Below are 7,500 nucleotides of genomic sequence, written 5' to 3'. Positions count from 1 at the left end.
TTAAAAGAATGACAGGGGCAAAAGACGGTTTGATTTTTCTATTTCTTATTTTATTCTATTTATTTATTTATTTATTCATTTTGCAGTAGCGAGGATATCTGTGGTAAGCAGTCTCGTGATTCGACAAGACAGTGATACAAGTCATTCAGCATTGACAAATGATTCCTGATGGGAGAAAAAAAAACCTCTTATTACTATTCCGCGTTAATTTAATACATACACACACACACACACACACACACACGGGGCCGGGGCGCCATGCCATCGTTGCCACACTGTCGTCGTGGCAAATTGTCGCCATAACAACCAACAGCAAGTCTGCCTCTGTGAATCGGGTTAATTTACTCGCAGGATGAGATAGGAGTTTACAAGCCATTCGCCGGAGAGTGGAGCGTTGTTGCCAGTTCAGCGGTCGCTCAGTTTAGCGCATATTGCCTGTGCTGTATCGGAGTCCGCTAGATAATGGCCACGGTAATGAAAGGCGCCGCTGTTAATAGCTTCATTACAGACGAGATTCAGTGATGTAATCGCCTGCCGGGAGCTCAGACCAGGCAGCCGCGTTACCCATCTTTCCGAATAGACTGTAGTAAGGCTCCTGCTGATACTACTACTGCTGCTGCTGCTAGTGCTTCTGCTGCTACTAATATTAATACTGCTGCTTACACTGGTACCTTCTCTGTTCTTGTCTCTCATACTTCCTCCGTGCTTGCTTGCTTGTTATTATTATATTCTCCTTTGTTTTCGCTCGTGTTTTCTTTTCATTTACTCCTTTTTCTTTCTTTTCGTATTTTTAGTGTGTCTGTATTGGTATTTTTTGCTTCGTCACATGTTTAAAGTAGATAGTATGATTTATTATTTATTTTCTTTGATTTCTTTCTTTTTTTTTAAGGGAAGGGAAGGGAGGTATTTGTAATCATCGCTATTATCTTCTTCTTCTTCTTCTTCTTCTTTTTTCTTCTTCTTCTTTTTTCTTCTTTTCCTTTTTATCTTCTTCTCCGTCTCCTTTTTCTTCTTCCTCTTCTCCTTCTTTTTCACCATCATCATCATCATCATCATCATCATCATCATCTTCTTCTTCTTCTTCTTCTTCTTCTTCTTCTTCTTTCTTCTTCTTCTTACTGAGCAGATGAGACTACCCCTTATCTTCCGTTTCTGTTCCGCTCTTATTTCTTTCCTCCTCCTCCTCCTCCTCCTCCTCCTCCTCCTCCTCCTCCTCCTCCTCCTGGTGGGCGTCCCTGAGTGCCCTAAGTTTGAGATGAATGTCCCAGGGCGGTGATGGAGAGGGACAATTATTCTGTCCCCTCTGCTTCTTCTCGCCACGCACGCACCGGCAGATAGAGAGAGAGAGAGAGAGAGAGAGAGAGAGAGAGTAAAGTGACAGTCAGTATTAGTGTTAGTGTTAGTGTGTGTGTGTGTGTTTGTGTGTTAGAGTGTGTGTGTGTGTGTGTGTGTGTGTGTGTGTGTGTGTGTGTGTGTGTGTGTGTGTGTGTGTTTAGTTGTAGCGTGAATTATACCATAGATATTTAACTTCGTCGTCTTCGTTTTGCTTCTCCTCCTCCTCTCTCTCTTCCTTCTCCTCTTTCTCCTTCTTTTCTTCCTTTTGTTAATCTTCATATCTCTTGTATTTCTCATCGTCGTCCTCTCAATTATCTTTCTTGTTCTGCTCCTTCTCCTCCTCTTCCTTCTCCTCCTCCTCCTCCTCCTTCTCCTCCTCCTCCTCCTCCTCCTCCTCCTCCTCCTCCTCCTCCTCCTCCTCCTCCTCCTTCTCTTCCTCTTCCTCCTCCTCCTCCTTTTCTTTCTCCTCCTCGGTTGAAGATTAATAAAAATTATTATAATATTCGCTAGTCGTCTATAATAAGTAAACTTTTTTATTCAGACCTGGAACAGATGTTCTCTCTCTCTCTCTCTCTCTCTCTCTCTCTCTCTCTCTCTCTCTCTCTCTCTCTCTCTCTCTCTCTCTCTCTCTCTCTCTCTTTTTTTTATTCTTATGTTTTTTTTTGTGTATGTATTGGTATTGTTAGGACATATTTCTTTATATCCATTTTTTTCTGCTCAGGATCTTACCAAAGTTTTTTTTCATACCTTTATTTGTTTTCTATATGACATTTTTTTGTATACTTTTTATTCTAATTTCGTCGTATTTGTTTTTACAAAGTATATAAAAAGCAATGTGATTTTTAAAGGTTTCAGGGAGAAATTTGGCAGATGTATTGCTCACACACTTAATTACACACCAAACCACCTTTTGTGAGTCATTTGGCGATAAGGAAGTTAAAAAAAAAGAGCCAATCATAAATTCCGTTCCATGAATCACCACCAGATTATATATTAATTATTATATGTAGAACAGCACACTTGTTTACATCCTAGAGAGAGAGAGAGAGAGAGAGAGAGAGAGAGAGAGAGAGAGAGAGAGAGAGAGAGAGAGAGAGAGAGAGAGAGAGAGAAAGATGCATACACATGTACATATATTTCTGAAACTTTCACTAAATTGCATATTATTATTATTTTTATTTTGGTTTGTTCTTTCTTCATCATTATCTGCATTCATATTATTCTTCTTTACTATGTTTGGCCTGTTTAATTGTTCTTCTCATTCTATTACATCTTTTCTTTATATTTTTTCCAGCACTATTTTCATTTCAGCTTTCTTTTAATTCCTTTCTTCATCAAATCTCTCATTATTTTCAGCCTTCACACATCCCTCCCTTCCTTCTTTCATCTCCTGTCCTTCATCCCATTCCTTTTCTCTTTTTTTTTTCTTGCATTTTCATTTCAACACCTTTTTTTCTTTCACCTTTTCTTTTCCTTTCCTCACTGACCTTTCATTATCCTGCCCCTCTCCTCCTCTTCTGTCTTCTTCACTGCTCTCTGTCTTTTCTGACCTTTTTTTCGTACTCGACTTTTCTCACATTAATTTTCTTTATTTTCTGGTGGGAAAGAGAGAGGAGGGGAATTCCTTTTCAATTCCTCACATACATAACCCCTCACTCACTCACTCACTCACTCACTCTTTCTTTTCTTTTTTTTTTACTGCAACGACTGTATCTGTCTCCCTGTCCGTCTCTCATCATCATTGTCACTTCAGCCTATCTCTTTCAACCTTTTTCCTTTAGATCTGTTCTCTATTTACATACATGTTCCATATTCCTCAGTTTTTATTATTTTTATTTCCCTAATCCCTATCCTCTAATTTCCTCCTCGTTCGCTTTTATTGCATGTACTTATTTTCCTTCTTGTCATTATCTTCCTATCTCATTCGTTTGCACCTACTTTCCTCCCTTACAGCACCTCCAATCCTACACTCAGCCCTTTCCTTCAGTCTCAATACCCTCAGCAATGCCAAGAAAGAAGATCAGAACCCAACACCACCACGCCACAAAGCCTCGGAACCACTACCAGTATACTGATGCCTAACTCATTATCATTCACCCAATTGCTCAACTTCGCTCGCTCCCTCTCCTCTCTCTCCACACACGCACACACACACACACACACACACACACACACACACACACACACACACACACACACACACACACACACACACACACACACACACACACACACACACACACACACACTTACGGTCCCCTTACCTCCCTCCTCTCCCTCCTCTCCCTCTCCTTCATCCTTCCTCGCCTCCTTGCAGCCTTCGAAGTGGATTCCAGCGCGCTCCGGCCAAGGAAAATCCGGAACAAATTAAATACCGATCGTTAGTTGGACGACACGATCCATCATACGGTCTGCTCTCTCCCTCCCTCCCCTCCAACAATCTCAATCTCTCTGAAATTACGCTCAAATGAAGAGAGATGAGTCCACACGCCTCTTAGCTCTCAATATGTGGTGGGAGAGGCTCGTAGGGAATGTGGGATGTTCTTAATTACAACTCTCTGATATACTGGCTTCGCTTCCTCCACCGACGTCTCTCTCGTCTCCTCTCGTCTTGTCTCGTCTCGCCTCGTCTTGCCTTGCCTTGCCTTGCCTTCCCTCGCTTCGACTCCTTCCTTGCCTTGCCTTCAACGTTGCTGCCACCTCCTTCTCCACCACCTCCTCCTCCTCCTCCTCCTCCTCCTTCTCCTCCTCCTTCTGTTGCTCCTCCCACTTCTTCTTCCTCCTCTTCCTCGTCCTCCACTACCACTACAGTCTTTTCTCTTCTTTCTCCCTCCTATCCTATCTAATGATCGTGTTTTTGTGTAATGATGATGATGATGATGATGATGATGGTGATGATGGTGATGATAGAAAAAGTATAAGTAAGAACGCGTTTCCTACATGCTCGGTAATAAGCAATAAAAAGAAAGAAGATGCACAATAAAGAGAAGAGAGAGAGAGAGAGAGAGAGAGAGAGAGAGAGAGAGAGAGAGAGAGAGAGAGAGAGAGAGAGAGAGAGAGAGAGATCAACAATAACTAAAACATATCCCTTTATTCTGCTTCGTTATCTGTCTTCTGGTGATGCAAAGTCCATAACAGAACACACACACACACACACACACACACACACACACACACACACACACACACACACACACACACTTCTCTCATCACCTTCACAACACGACAGGGAGGAATGACGAGATCTGGCCGCCTCAGTCCCCCAATGTCTCAAGGTTAATTAAGTAATCCATCAGAATAAGAATGATAAAGTTTGAGTTCATATTCCCGCCGCTGCTACTAAAAAACGCCAAATAAGTCTGCATAATTTTCGAGGACGAGAAAGAGAGAAAGAGAGAGAGAGAGAGAGAGAGAGAGAGAGAGAGAGAGAGAGAGAGAGAGAGAGAGAAATACACACACATACACACACACCAAAGCTAATTGTCCCAAGAAGATATTAAAAAAAGTACGTCACCAGAGAGAGAGAGAGAGAGAGAGAGAGAGAGAGAGAGGAAACCTGTGCGGCTGCCTCTGGACCTGTAATTAAAACTGAGCGCGTTTCCCGTATGCTAATGTGGCGACAAGTTTAGGTGGCCGCGTTATGCCGAGTGACAGGTGCCGCCCCCAGACCGATAAAAAAACATTCCACTCATTATACCGTACAGAGGGAGGGTGTGCGTGTGTTGGCGGGGAGAGAGAGAGAGAGAGAGAGAGAGAGAGAGAGAGAGAGAGAGGGTGGGTTGTGGGGTGTCGTGAGGGTGGTTTGTTCAGGGAAAGATGGGAAGATGTGTGTGTTTTTTCTTAAGTATTTGTTGTGTTTTTCTCGTTTAATATGTTGTTTTATCTTCAATGTACAGTTTGTTTGCTTATCTATGGTTTATTTTTGCTTTTACGTTTATTTTTTGTGGGAGGGAGCAATTTCTTAGTGTTCTTTTAATGAAATTTGGTGTATTATATCTCTTTTTATGTTAGTAATTATGTATACACACATTACACCAAATAACTGATGTAATAATGGACTACAGAAGAGTATGTTGCCGTAGAATTTTTTTTTCAAATCATGAGCTGTGGTAAACAAATTATCTGTCTAGCTATCTATCGGTGTGTGTGTGTGTGTGTGTGTGTGTGTGTGTGTGTGTGTGTGTGTGTGTGTGTGTGTGTGTGTGTGTTCGTGTGTGTGTGTCTCTTTCATTATTATACATAGGTAAGTAAGATAAGTCAGCATTTGCGTGGTCTCAAGGGTTGATTTACGTGGTTCATATTATATTCATCATCTCACCTGGGCAGAAGGAACACCTCGGCAGATTCACGGTAGTGGTGGTGGTGGCAGTAGTGGTGGTGGTGGTTGTGGTGGTGGTAATGGCTCACTTTGACGTCCAAATTCATGTTATGATGATTTAAAAAGAAAATTGGTCTCTCATTTACTCCCATAATCGCTGACGTAAGATGCCTGAGTCAGTGGCGCTTTGTTTTAGTGCACTGAGAAGAATGTTGTGAATGTGCTTCATATAGTTTAAGAATTTCAGTATTCAGAATAATTTGGTTTTCTTACTTCTCATCCCCCTAACCATTTCAATACAACGACGCGTTTCTATATTTCTTCTGCTTACTATTTGATGATTTTGTACAGTTTCAGAAACTTGTGTGAGGGATTGAAATAGTGAAGACTGTAGCCATTAATCTTCTGACCTCCTTAGACGCTTACTAATATCAATAAAATGGTCTAATAGTACACAAATTTCAAGGTAAAAATGTGTTCCAATATTGAAGGGGTTAAAGCAAACTTGTATCACGTTGAAGATAAGTGAGACTGCAGTCATATATAATTGTGAAGGGAAAATTGGCTAAATTTATAAGAATTCTTTCTTTTAACGTGCGTCCAATATATCAAAGCAAACATAGAAAACTAAAACATATTATAATTACATGTGAATTTAACATTAAAGTGATATTTCGAAAGTCTAAATATTCATGCTTCTGACAACCTTACCATGCTTCTCTTAAGTAAAATATGGCACACAAGTACTATATAGATGATTACGAAACCACATGGTACAAACTGGCCCTCTCCGTTGTTAAATTTGCCGCCTAATCCAGAGTAAGAAAACTTCGATGATAAACACCAAGGCACAGTGACGGTTTGAAGAATGCATAGGTCAGACAGACTCCAATCACCTATCGTCTGCGATCACTTGCTGTTTCTCCTTAGCCAAGTGTAATGTTAAGTGTGTCACCTTCGCTTCCTGGTGACGACATCTTCGTAATGTTAGAGAGATGGACGTACGCCGCTTAATTTTTTCACTACCATGACAAGTTTTCATATTCATACTACTTACTTTTTTTGTTGATTTTATACAACTTCAGAAACTTATTTCGTTTTTAAAATAGTGAAGACTGTTGCCATTTATCTTCTGACCTCCATAGACCCTTCTTAATGTCAAAACAATCCAGTAATCATACCTAAAACTCATGGTAAAAACGCGTCCCAGTAGTGAAGGTGTTAAAGGTAGCGGAAGCAAACCGCTGAAATAATAAAGAATACGAAGCTAGATGTAGTGTTTCAAATTAATAATCTCATTGCAAAGTGGCTTTTTTTAATTCGCTGGTTGAATTTTCGATGAAGCTGAATAAGTGTGACACCTGCGGTACATTTTTTTCCCACTATAACCTGATGTGCGGCGCCCTTTCACGCTGTAACGCGCCGCCTGCTGAACACCTGCTTGTAGCCACACCACCATGGCAGATGTGGCACCAGAATTATTTTTTTTATTCCTCTCTTTTTTTCCATTACATGTAGGGGTTCCTGGGTGGCGAAGTGTGTGTGGGCGTGAAAGTATTGGCTGTGTGTCGTGGCAATAGGTGACCATGACTGAAAGTGTCTCTATGGGCCTTCATGTCGCCTGTGCTCATAGTCGAGGCTGTTGTTGTAATTAAACGATTCACAAATAAACCACACTTTTCTCTCTGTAACTCAATGACGCAAAGGAAAAAGATGGATTAGAGAGGTATATATATTGACGGCTCCGTAAATGAATGCCCTCATCTCACCCAGTCGCTGCGTAATATTATATACTATTTGTTTATAATGCTAATTAAATTGCAGAAGGAAAAATGCTATTGAAAAAA

The sequence above is a fragment of the Portunus trituberculatus genome, chromosome 38 (genome assembly GCF_017591435.1).
Source record: "Portunus trituberculatus isolate SZX2019 chromosome 38, ASM1759143v1, whole genome shotgun sequence".
In the NCBI taxonomy this organism is placed as follows: Eukaryota; Metazoa; Arthropoda; class Malacostraca; order Decapoda; family Portunidae; genus Portunus; species Portunus trituberculatus.
This window is presented reverse-complemented; position numbering follows the sequence as displayed.